We start from the raw sequence: 14,092 nt of genomic DNA on the forward strand, positions 1-14,092 counted from the left end.
AGTAATTATAATTTGTCCCGTGGTTATGTCCTTATTTACCAGCCTGGCCTGCAATGTGGTCATACTGCGGTAAATTCTCAAGAGGGAAGCCACTGGCCAAGATTTCTGTTTGGCATTGGTTATCTGTTCTGGTTCTCTGTAAGGCACAGGATCTTCAAACACAGTTTTACACAGAATAAGAAACAACAGAATTTTAGACTGTTTGCACATCTACATAAGCACAATAGACTGTAAGTTATAAGAAGAAACTACAAAAGGTGATTTTACCCATGAAGGGAAGAAGTTTGATTTCTGTAGTGTAAGTTCTGTAGTGTAAGTTCAGATTGATCCTTATAACTGAACAGGAAATTGTGTGAATTTTTTGGAAATGTCAAAAAATTTGAACATTGACATCCACACAAACTTTCCAGTTTCAACATTAGCTGTATATATTCTCACTGCCGAGGTTACTAAGCAGCCTCAGATATTAGGTAGATTGAAGATAAAGAAATGAAACTATGGGAAAACCAAGGGGGTTTCACTTGAGGAATTGTGCCTAGACATTTCTTGCCTGGTTTCAGTATCAAGGAATCTGAGGGACTCTCTGCATGCTTCTCTCGATTAAAAGTAATATTACTAATAAACAATTAAGTACATAGATGGTGGATGGTGGGAACAGGTTTCTCATTGTTGGAGTGGGAGAGATACAGTGGAGAAACCTGATAAACACTACCTTGGTCAGGTGACCAGGGTCAACATCAACAGGGATAAGTCATGTTGATGACATGTGTCCTTGATATGATTTGATAAGAATAGCACTTTACATATTTACTTCTGTGATCTTCCTCCCCAAAGCCCATAACTCCTATCTAACCATATGAAGAATGTCAGACAGATCCCAATTGAGGAGGCATTCTACAAAATACCTGATCAGCACTCTTCCAAACTGGTAAGATCATCAAAACAAAGAAAGTCTGCAAATCTGTCAAAGCCAAGATGAGCCTGAGGACTAAATGTGAGGACTAAATATAATGTTGTGTCCTGTCTGGGATCCTGGAATAGGAAAAGAGAATTAGGTAAAAACTAAGAAAATATGAATCAATTATTGACTTTAATGATGAATTAGTATTGATTCATTAGTTGTGAGAAATGTACCACATTAATGTAAGATGTGAATAAGAGAAACTGTACTATCTTTACAACTTTTCAGATCTTTACAATGCTACAGAAATCAAACTGCTCCCTTCCCTGGGTAAAATCACCTCTGTAGTTTCTTTCTATAGTAGTTTTTGTAAATCTAAAACTATTCTAAAAAAAAGTTTTGTTTTGTTTTTTTAAAAGAGAGACTTAGGAGACATGTCAACTAAAAATAGTGATAGTAGTCCTAGCTAGTGTAATAAGGCAAGAAAAAATAAAAGGCATATATATTAGAAGTGAAAAATAGAACTGTTTTTTTCACAGATGATATGATTGTCTGTGTAATAACTATAAAGGAATCTAAGAAAGAAAGCCCTCCCTGAACTAATAAATGAATTCAGTCACTTTGAAGTCAGTTATAATCACTCCAAAGAAAATTAAATAGTTAGGTTGAAGTGTAGTAACACATGTGTAAGATTTGTATGTTGAAAATTACAAAATGCTGATGAAAGAAATCAAAAGTCTAAATAAATAGATAGACATACCATGTTCATTAATTGGAAGACTCAACTTAGTAAAGAGTCAATTCTCCTCTATGATCTATAGGTTTTGGAGACTTCCTATTAGAATCCCAGCAAGGTTTTTTTGTAGACATAAAAAGCTTATTTTAAAATTTGTATGGAAAGGCAAAGGACATGGAATAGCTAAAACAGCTTTTTAAAAAGAAGATTAACATGGGAGGAATTATTTTACCCAGTGTTAAGGCTTATTATCTAGCTACAGTAATCAAGATAGTGTGGTATCAGTGGAGGGTTAAATACATGAATCAATGGCACAGAATAAAGAACCCAGAAGTAGATGCATGCAAATGCACTCAGCTGGTTTCTGACAAATGTGCAAAAGCAATTTAATGGAGGAAGGATAACTTTTTTGATAAATGATGCTGGAACGCTGGGCATCCATAGGCAAAAAATAAAAATAAAAAGGAACTTAGACTTAACTCTCACATCTAATACAAAAATAAACTCAAAATGGATTATAGACTTACATGTAAAATGTAAAACTATAAAACTTTTAGAAAAAAGAGGAAAAATCTCCAAGACCTAGGGTTAGATGAAGAGTTCTTAGACTTGACACTAAAAGCATAATCCATAAAAGGAAAAATTGATAAATTGGACCTCACCAAAGTTAAAATTTTCTTCTCTGCCAAAGACTGTGAAGAGAATGAAAAGACAAGCTACAAACTGGGAGAAAATATTTGCAAACTATATGTCTGACAAATGACTTGTATTTAGAATGTATAAAGAGTCTCAAAATTTCACAACAAGACAAAAAAATCCAACTAGAAAATGGACAAAAGTCGGGGCGCCTGGGTGGCTTGGTCGGTTAAGCATCCAACTACAGCTCAGGTCATGATCTCATGGTTCATGAGTTTGACCCAGTGTCAGGCTCTGTGCTGACAGCTCAGAGCCTGGAGCCTGCTTCAGATTCTGTGTCTCCCTCTCTCTCTGCCCCTTTCCTACTGGCACTCTCTCTCTCAAAAATAAATAAATATTAAAAAAATTTTTTTAAATAAGAAAATGGGCAAAAGTCATGATCAGCATTAGAATAGAGAGGATTTACAGATGGCAGATAAACACATGAAAAGATGTTTAGTATCATTAGCCATTAGGGAAATGCAAACTAAAACCACAATGTGATATCACTCCACACCTATCAGAATGACTAAAATAACAAATAGTTGTAACACCAAATGCTGGCAAGGATTTGGAGAAACTGGATCACTGAGACATCATTGCTGGTAGGGATGCAAACTTCAAAAATTAAACCCATACTTAGTATATGACCCAACAACTGTAGCTTGGACATTTATTCCAAAGAAAAGAAAACTTTTGTTTGTAGATAAACCTGAACACAAATGTTTATAGTGACTGTATTCTAATTGCCCCAAACTAGAAATCACCTAAAATCTCAATAGATGAATTGTTTAAAAAGCCATGTACCCTGGAACACTTCTTAGCAATAAAAAGGAATGAATTATTGATACAGGCAACAACTTGGATGGATCTCAAGAAAAGTATGCTGAGTGAAAAAAAAATGCCAATCTCTAAGTGTTATATACTGTTTAATTCTATTTATATAATTTCCTTGAAATTATGAAATTATAGATACGGAGAATATATTGGTGGTTGCCAAGGGTTGGGAGAAGGGGACAGGGTGTTCTGGGTAGCTATAAAAGGACAGCAAGAGAGAGCTTTGTGGTAAAGGAATTGTTGACACAATTCCTTTATGTATGTATGGTAATTAAATAAATAAAATTGCACAAAACCATACATTATTGAGGAAATATAATTAAAAACAAAATCTCCTGCCAATCTAGAAAACATCGTTACAAAGGTAGATGAGAAAGAAAACAATTTATTACTGAACCAGAATGTGATATGCATCCCAGGTAATCCACTAAAAGACTGCAAAGATAGAAAGATAGCTTAGGCTTTTATATGTAAAAGTCATAACCTGGCAGGTACAATCCATTACACACAGGTTCTTGGATAAACAATAACTCAGTAGTCCTCAAATAAAAAGACCTAAAAGTACCATTTATTACACATAGTTCATTCTAAATTCACCTGGTAGGTGGGGTGGACATCTGTAATGGCTAAAAGGGAAAAAGAACTAGAGGTAGGTTTGCAACGTGGAAGGAGATGCCCACTGAAGGTAGGCTGCTGCTCTCCCATAGGAACTAGAAGACAGAAATGCTGTCTTCTTTGATGATTGCATTTCAAAGATATGGTTCCTAAGTCCTTGAGAGAAAGTCCTGGGTTATAGAGCTGGTGAGAAATTCATTCAGATTTTAAATAGGTTTACAAATGTCTCAAAGGAATAGTGAAAGAATGTATAATGACAATTTTTCTAAAAAAGTGCTCTGAAAGAGAAGGGGGTGAGGGAAGAGTCTCTTTTCTTTTTTGTATCATGCAAAATTAATCCTTTGATTTTATTTGCATCTACCCTCACAACAATAATAACAACAAATGCATAGGCACGTGCATGAGCACATGTGTATAAAATGTGTGAAATATGAATAAATCCTGAGGATTGTACCAATGTCAATTTCCTGGCTTTGCTATTGTACTCAGTTATGCAAGATGGTACCACTGTACCAGGAAGAAGACTGGTGAAGGGTGTACAGGATATTTCTGTACATTTTTTATAACTTCCTATAAATCTGTAATCATTTCAAATAAAAGGCTTTTCAAAAACATGGTATGAAACTGGTGCTGGGGAAACTGATGGCTACATGCAAAAGAATGAAATTGAACCACTGGATTATACCATACACAAAGATAAGTTCAAAATGGATTAAGGACCTAAATGTGAGACCTGACACTATAAAAATCCAATAAGAGAGCACAGGCACTAATTCCTCTGACACTGGACACAGCAACTTCTATCTAGATATGTCTCTTGAGGCAAGGGAAACAAAAGCAAAAATAAACTATTGGGATGTCATCAAAATAAAAAGCTTTTGCACAATGAAAGAAACAAAAAAACTAAAAGACAACTTGGGGCACCTGAGTGGCTCAGTAGATTAATGTTAGTATTAACAGTAGTATTAATGTTGTTAAAAGGTATGTATTACCCAAAGAAATCTACAGATTCAATGCAGTCCCCATCAAAATTCCAATGGTATTTTTTACAAAAATAGAATAAACAATCCAAAAATTTTTATGGAATCACAAAAGATCTTGAATAGCCGAAGCAATCTTGAGAAACAACAAAGCTGGAGGCATCACACTTCTTGATTCCAAACTCTATTACAAAGCCATAACAGTCAAGGACTGGCACAAAAATAGACATATAGATCAATGAAACAGAATAGAGAACCCAGAAGTAAACCCACACATATATGCTCAGTTAATTTATGACCAAGTAGCCAAGGATATACAATAGGGAAAGGACAGTCTGCAGTAAATAGTACTATGAAAACTGGACAGCCATATGCAAAAGAATGAAAGTGAACAACTATCTTATACCATACATAAAAGTTAACTCAAAGTAGGTTAAAGACTTGAATGGGAGACCCCAAACCATGAAACTCCTAGAAGAAAACAGGTGATAAATTCCTTGACATTGGTCATAGCAATGATTTTTTGGATTCAACACCAAAAGCAAAGGTAACAAAAGCAAAAATAGGTCTACATCAAATTGAAAACCTTCTGCACAGCAGAGGAAATCATCAACAAAATTTTAAAAAATTACTTACCGAATGGGAGAAGACATTTGCAAATATGTCTGATAAGGGGTTAATATCCAAAATGTATAAAGAACTCAAATGGCTCTATAAAAAAAAATCTAGTTTAAAATGGGCAGAGGATTTGAATAGACATTTCTCCAAAGAAGACATACAGATGGACAGACAACAGGTACATGAAACTCAACATCACTCATCATCAGGGGTATGCAAATCCAAACCATGAGATATCACCTCACACCTGTTAGAATGAAAAGACATGAAATAACAGGTGTTGGCAAGGATGTCGAGAAAAGGGAATCCTGTGCACTGTTGGTGGGAATGTAAATTGAATAACCATGGTGGTTCCTCCAAAAATTAAAAATAGCATACAATCCAGTAATTCCACTTCTGGGTATTTATGTGAAGAAAATGAACATACCACCTTGAAAAGATACACGTGCCCCCATGTTCACTGCAGCATTATTTACAATAGCCAATATGTGGAAGCAGCCTGAGTGTCCATCAATGGGTGCACTGGTAAAGAAATGTGGTGTATATATATGATGAATTATTATTCAACCACAAAAAGAATGAAATCTTGCTATTTGGAATAACATGGATGGACCTAGAGGGCACTCTATGTTAAGTGAAGTAAGTCAGAGAAAGACAAATACCGCATCTCACTTATATGTGAAGTCTAAAAACAACAACAACAACACAAAAAATACACAAACAAACAAAAAACAAGCAAACAAAAAACAACCAGGAAAACCCCAAGTCATAGATACAGAGAACAGACTGGTGATTGCCAGAGGCAGGGGTGAAGGTATATGGGTATAAATAGTGAAGGAAGTCAAAAGGTACAAACTTCCAGTCATAAAATAAATAAGCCATGGGATGTAACATACAACATTGTGACTATAGTTAATAATACTGTATTGTATTTTTGAAAGTTGCTAAGAGAGCAGGTCTTAAAAGTTCTCATCATGGGCGCCTGGCTGGCTCAGTCAGTGCAGCATGTGATTCTTGGATCTCAGGGTTGTGGGTTTGAGCCCCATGTTGGGTGTAGAGATTGCTTAAAAATAAAATCTTAAGAAAAATCATCACACAAAAAGCTTTAGTAACTGTACAAATATTGAATCACGATGTTGCACACTTGGAAATAATATGATATTATATGTCAATTATACCAGAAAGAAAGAAAGAAAGAAAGAGAGAAAGGGAGGAAGGAAGGAAGGAAGGAAGGAAGGAAGAAGGAGGGGGAGAGAGAGGGAAGGAAGGAAGGGAAGAAACAGAAAGAAAGAGAGAGAGAAAGAAAGAGAGGAAGGAAGGAGGAAAGAAATGAGGCTTGTTGCTAGTCAGCAGCTAAATGGAGGGAGATATCCATGTGCCTTGTTAAGAAGTTTCCATCTTGGGGCGCCTGGGTGGCGCAGTCGGTTAAGCGTCCGACTTCAGCCAGGTCACGATCTCGCGGTCCGTGAGTTTGAGACCCGCGTCGGGCTCTGGGCTGATGGCTCAGAGCCTGGAGCCTGTTTCCGATTCTGTGTCTCCCTCTCTCTCTGCCCTTCCCCCGTTCATGCTCTGTCTCTGTCCCAAAAATAAATAAACGTTGAAAAAAAAAAAATTAAAAAAAAAAAAGAAGTTTCTGTCTTATTGTAAGAGAGACACTAAAGTGTTGTTAAGTGTGTGTGTGTGTGTGGGGGGGGGAGAATCAAATAGAAAAAATATTGTTTTACAGAGTATCTTTGAAATATTTTGATCAGATATTAAAAAATGTCAAAATTGACATCCAGGAGAATAAGTTGGATATGGCTTTATTTCAGGAGTGAGAAAATGGCTTGAGATAGAGAAATGGTCACCAGAATCATGAAAAAAGGATGGATTGGAGAGTTTTTATGAAGAAAAAATCAATATGACACAATAACGTATGAAATGTTTTGAATAAGGGCAATGCAGTAATTAAGTCTTTGACAAATATTCCAAGGTTACTGACATCTGCAGAGATAGAAAACTCGTGAATTTTGTACATGATTTGTCTACATATATGCGGTGCCCTAAAATAAAAAAAAAAATGTCAGGAGTGTAGATGTAGATTTTTTAGAGCACAGCAATGGATCACCTAGGGAGGATATATAAAATGAGAAGATACAAATCTAGGACAGAACCAGGAAGGACAACATGTAAATATATTAACTATTGAAGACCTCTGATATCATTGGTTTAAACTACCCTACATTTAATCCATCTCAACACAAAACTACCACAGATATGATGAAATCTATCACCAGTAATTGATACATACACAAGATAAAAGAAAGTATTATGTCAACAAAGAGTTCCCCGAATTAAATGTGAAATGTAGATTTTAAGCCAAAATCAATAAAATCAATGCCATTCTAAGATATATTACAATTAATATTCATGTATCTGTGCTCATGATATCTACTCACTTAACATAATGTCATTCACACACATCTTTAGGGAAGATTACTCTTATGTTAAATGTGGTATGCTGCAATTTGTTTTGTTCTGTATAAATAAAATGTTTAGAAATAAACTATGAGGTTATATATTTTAAATACTTACTTTTTGCACCTTAATAATAATATGTACAAACAAAAAGCTATGCCAAGCCCACTGAAATATGCTCAGATGCTATAGGACATATAGCAATTCCACCATAATTAACCCAAACCTCTGTGTTAAAGTGTATGTGACCAGGGCACTCAGTTGGCTTAATTTGTTAAGTGTCTGACTTGATCACAGGGTCATGAGCTTAAGCCCCATGTTGGGCTCCAAAAAAAAAAAAAAAAAAGTGAATGTGACAGCACAAAAGCCTCAGGACAGAACTTCTGCCTGATCTGTGGGAGACAAAAGGGATAGTTTTATTCTGGAAAATGTGCTTATGCTCCAATATGTACAAGTTGATAGGTAATTCTAAATTCTTTGTAACCTGACTTCATTTGTAAAATAATTTCAAAGTCAATAGCATCACACATGCAGAGAACATTATCACAAACATATTTTTTAGGTGAATTACAGTCTTATTAATCTTTTGTTTGTAACTTATTTGAGGATATTTTACATCCATATATTTTCTTGTGGTTATCACTTACTTTGTATCCTTGGACTTTTTATTGAAATATAAATTACATGCAGAAAATAATACAATTCATAGAGTCCAATGAATTTTCACTCATTAAACTAACTCATATAAAAAATACTCAGACCAAGTAATAGGACATTAACTATACACACCAGAGAACTTCCCTTCCAATCATTGTTACTCTTCCCTCCAGGGTTATGCTGATTTTGAACATTGTTAGTTAGCTTAGCCTGTTTTTCAACTTTATTTAAATGTAATCCTACTGTTTTCACAAATTTGTGTGTGGCTTTTCCCCTAAATATGTTAGGCAAGAAATTCCTCTATAATTTTTAGTTCAGTTATAGTTTATTCTCATTGCAACATATAATGCCATTGTATGTCTATACCACATGGATTTGTCCATTCTACTGTTGATAGATATTTACATCATTTCCATTGGGGTCCATTATGAAACAGTGATGTTACAAGCATTCATTTAGTGAAGGTATGACAGGCTTTTTATTGGAGACAACACCCTTAAACATCCTATAATTACAAGGAATTTACAGTATCCCCTTTGTGGCACACAAGGATTTTTCTTACATTATCTTCAGGTAGATTAAGAACTTGAGAATCAAGAATAGTGACCAACGCAACAGGACACAGGGAAAGTACAGCAAGAAAGGAATAGGGTCATTACATATTCAAAAAAAAAAAAACCAAGGATTACAGATGTTAAGGATTCTTGGTACTTTGAGAAGACATAGAGGGATTGAAAATGGCAAGTGATACTTCAGCTGATGGGGGGGACAGAAGTCTAAGATGGCCCCCAACATTTCCAGACCTGATGAAATCCCTCCCCTTGAATGATGGTGGGACCAGCAACCATGAGGGCTGGGACACCCATGATTATGCTATTTTAAATGGCAAAGGAAAAGGGATATTTGAGACACATTAGTAAGAGCCCTAATAACTTTATGTTGAATTAGTCCAGCTGGAAGAGTCTTTTCAACAGAACTAATCAAATCAGCTCAGCCCTGGAAAACAGTGTCTAGGAGTCAGAGAGACACTTCTGCTCTTGGGAATTAAAACAAAAAACCCCCACTCGCACAAAAGATCAGTAGCAGCAGAGGTTTAAGAGAAAATGCAAGAGGGGGTCAGGGGAACAGGGAGGGGCTGTAGCAGAAGGTGGGGGAGGGGAGAGGATGGGACTGAGGGAGAGAGTTAAGAAAGTGGGAAAGGAGCTACAGGGAGGGGGGTAGGGCTGTACCCCTTACTTTTATTTTTCATTTTCTTTAAGTTTATTTTTATTTATTTTTGAGGGAGAGAGAGGGAGGGGTAAGGAGAGAGGAAAAGAGAGAGGACGGGAGAAAATATCCCACGCAGGCTCCATGTTGTCAGTGCTGACAGCACAGAGCCTAACGCAGGGCTGGATCTCAGGAACCATGAGATCATGACCTGAACTAAATCAAGAGTGAGTCGGAAGCTTAACTGACTGAGCCACGAGCCACCCAGGTGCCCCTACCCCTGACTTTTAAACCCCACCTTAGCCACACCCACAGAAGTGTTTTGGGTTTTTTTTCCCTCCCCCACCTGGTCAGGAGCCAGCCTCTTATCTCCTCTTCTCTCTTCTGTATTCTCCAGCTGCCCTTCCAGCTCTGAATTCCCTGCTGCTCTGACGGCAAGACAATTCAGCCCTTCTCACATATGACGTCCACACAAGGCATGCTCACCTCAACAGCAACAAAATCCTTTCCTGATAGGATCTGCCTCTTCTGAAAGCACCCCTCTGTGTTTCTTGACATTGCCCTTTGGGGATTTCACCCACTCCCACCTCCCATCCCAAGCAACTCAACGAGGTGTCTTACCTACCTCCCAGGTTATTTAACTGTCAATGACGCAGAGTGCACTCTCAGCTAAGGTAGGTTCCTGGGAATGGTGTCGTCAAGGAGGTTTTGCTTGGAGATTAAACATACCAGCTTCATTACAAAGGATGGGCACCAGATTGTGTGAGAACAATCTCTTCCGTGATGGCAGAGCTGTGAAACTATGACCTACTGCAGAGAAAGCTTGTATGTGATGTTATTATGCTTTGTTGTTAACCAACAGGGCAACTTTGGGCAAGAGTCTCTGAGCTTCTGTGTGTACCAGGTGTCTCAAAATGAGCTGAACTGCATGCTGGGTATGGACATCTGTAATTCTACCATGGATCTGCAAGTCTATACTTTCCTGGGTTCTCAGCCCCTTCCCCAACAGATCCAGTCTGACCCAGAAGGTCAATGCCTGTAAGAGCTGAGTTTTCTGTGGGTTTAGGCGTGATACAACAAAACATATTTGGCCTATGTCCTGCTCCTGGCAAAGAGCTTCAAAAACCTGTGGATTTCCTGAGTGTTAAGGAATGTCTTTGGTGATTCATAGTGTCTTTCAAACTTGCTTGAAGTTATGAAGCACTTCACTAATGAAGTGACTCATAATGGGCCTTTAGGGAGGGGAGAAGGACTAGAGATTGAGTTCAAACCATGTGACCAATGATTTAGTCAGTCATACCTTGATAAAAACCCTAAACAATGAAATTTGGAGAGTCTGGTGAACACACTGAGGTTCTGGGAGGGTAGTGTGCCCAGAGAGGGCATGGAAACTCCATGCTTCACCACCACCCCCAGACCCCATCCTACTGCTCTTCCATTTAGCTGGTCCTGGGTTGTAATAGTAAGCTAAGTGCTTTCCTGGATTCTGTGAGTCGTTTTAGCCCATGATTGAACCTGAAGACATGGCTGTGGGAACTCCTGAATATATAGATGGTTGGTCAGAAATATAGGTGGCCACTTGGAACTTGTGACTGGTGGGGGCAGTCTTGTGGGACTGAGGCATCTGCACTAAGTCCAGGTAGTTAGTGTCAGAAGGGGCTGAGTGGCAGGACACCAGCTGGTGTTGCAGAATTGCTGCATTGGAAAGTAAAGCTGGCGGAAGCTCCCTCTGTGTAGATGACTGTGGGGTGCAAACATCTTTAAAATGTCATCTTTCTGAGCCATGGTTGGCAATATGGAACTATGCTAAGAAGGGAGTGCTGAGGAAAATGAAAGAAGTTACATACTTTGTGCTACTTTTCCTGTGAAGGGAATGTCAGAAGAGGTGGGGGAAGGGTGCCAAGGGTGTCACCTGGCGGGAGCTCTGGTGTTGAGCTCAGGGGGAAGCCACCCCTCCAAGGCAGCTCTTACACAGCACCCCATGCGGTCACGACTGGGCCCCTGTCTGCTCTGAGAAGCAGACGCTTCCATCTCTACTTTGCTCCTTACCTCTACTTCTGTCAGAACCCAGAGTGGTGAGTAGTCCGTGGGTTCTTGACAAAAAAATGCAGCCCGAATTGCTGATTTCTCAGACACTTAGACTCAGAACAAAAATCAGAACTCTGATGTTAACTCACCAAACTCTGTTCAAAGTAGAAATTTCCTCTTCACTATCCCTGAGTAGATGACCACATTGGCTGCAGTGACAAAATGTGCATCACTTTTCCATGAGGGCTTTACATTTGTGGAGGAGAAAGTCCCTGATGTTGCACTGACAGTTACTTTTCTGTAACACCCAATCCACTAGTTTCCAGAGCTGAGAACGAGCCTATCTTCCCTGAGATCGTGCTTGCTGGAACAGCACTCACACTGTGGAAGGCTGGCTGGGTGTCCCCATCCCCACACTCCCACCTGGCAGAGCTGGAGTGAGCACTTCCAGTCTTCCTCACCCAGGATCCCAGAGGCTCATTGGTCTGACTGGTGAATGTCTGTCATTAATTGTACTAATGTCATTATGGGTGAAATTAGAGGTTGTGGTTCCTGGGACAGGCTCTCATCTGTGTTAAGCTTCCTGTCACCATACCCTAAACACACCTGCGCAGCCTTAGATGTCCTAACTTAAAAAAAATTTTTTTTTAAGCTTATTTATTTTGAGAGAGAGAGAGAGAGAGAAAGAGAGAGAGAGAGCGAGCAGGGTAGAGGCAGAGAGAGAGGGAGAGATAGAGAATCCCAAGCAGGCTCCACACCAGCAGCACCTAGCCCTACGTGGGGCTCAAACTCACGAACCATGAGACCATGACCTGAGCCAAGAGTCAGACGTCTAACCAACTGAGCCACCCAGGTTCCCCCTTAGATGTCCTAATTCTTAACTGTAATATCCAGTTATTGTGTGCATACAGGTGGCCCTGCTGTGGCCACCTTCTGTGCCTTATCTGAATCTATTCTAACATTTAGAGACATTTCAATAAATCCACGCAAAAACCCTAGGAGGTTGCAATTATGATTCTTCTTTTACAGATAATGTAGCTGGGGCCCCTGAAGGTATGAGATGTTTGCCTCAAGGACTCAGCCAGGAAGAGGCAGCACTGGTCCTCTTACCACCAGGCTTCTTTCAAAGATGTCATATTGAACTGCCTATATTACCCTCTAGTTTCCTTCTTGCCCATTTTCTCTTTGAATTGAACAAATCCAATTCCTTCCAAAATTCTTTTTTTTGTCTTTTTTTTTTAATTTTATTTTTTAATTTACATCCAAATTAGTTAGCATTTAGTGCAACAATGATTTCAGGAGTAGATTCCTTAATGCCCCTTACCCATTTAGCCCATCCCCCCTCCCACAACCCCACCAGTAACCCTCTGTTTGTTCTCCATATTTAAGAGTCTCTTACGTTTTGTCCCCCTCCCTGTTTTTATATTATTTTTGTTTCCCTTCCCTTATGTTCATCTGTTCTGTATCTTAAAGTCCTCATATGAGTAAAGTCATATGATATTTGTCTTTCTCTGACTAATTTTGCTTAGCATAATATCCTCTAGTTCCATCCACGTAGTTGCAAATGGCAAGATTTCATTCTTTTTGATTGCCAAGTAATACTCCATTGTATATATATCCCACCTCTTCTTTATCCATTCATCCATTGATGGACATTTGGGTTCTTTCCATACTTTGGCTATTGTTGATAGTGTTGCTATAAACATTGGAGTGCATGTGCCCCTTCGAAACAGCACACCTGTATCCCTTGGATAAATACCTAGTAGTGCAATTGCTGGGTCGTAGGGTAGTTCTATTTTTAATTTTTTGAGGAACCTCCATACTGTTTTCCAGAGTGGCTGCACCAGTTTGCATTGCCACCATCAATGCAAAAGAGATCTTCTTTCTCCACATCATTGCCAACATCTGTTGTTGCCTGAGTTGTTAATTTTAGCCATTCTGACAGGTGTGAGGTGGTATCTCATGTGGTTTTGATTTGTATTTTCCTGATGATGAGTGATGTTGAGCACTTTTTCATGTGTCAGTTGGCCATCTGGATGTCTTCTTTGGAGAAGTGTCTATTCATGTCTTTTGCCCATTTCTTCACTGGATTATTGTTTTTTGGGTGTTGAGTTTGATAAGTTCTTTATAGATTTTGGATACTAACCCTTTATCTGATATGTCGTTTACAAATATCTTCTCCCATTCTGTCGGTTGCCTTTTAGTTTTGCTGATTGTTTCTTTCTCTGTGCAGGAACTTTTTATTTTGATGAGGTCCCAATAGTTCATTTTTGTTTTTGTTTCCCTTGCCATCAGAGATGTATTGAGTAAGAAGTTGCTGCGGCCAAGATCAAAGAGGTTTTTGCCTGCTTTCTCCTTGAGGATTTTGAGGGCTTCCTGTCT

This window comes from Prionailurus viverrinus, chromosome B2, assembly GCF_022837055.1.
Source record: "Prionailurus viverrinus isolate Anna chromosome B2, UM_Priviv_1.0, whole genome shotgun sequence".
Lineage (NCBI taxonomy): Eukaryota > Metazoa > Chordata > Mammalia > Carnivora > Felidae > Prionailurus > Prionailurus viverrinus.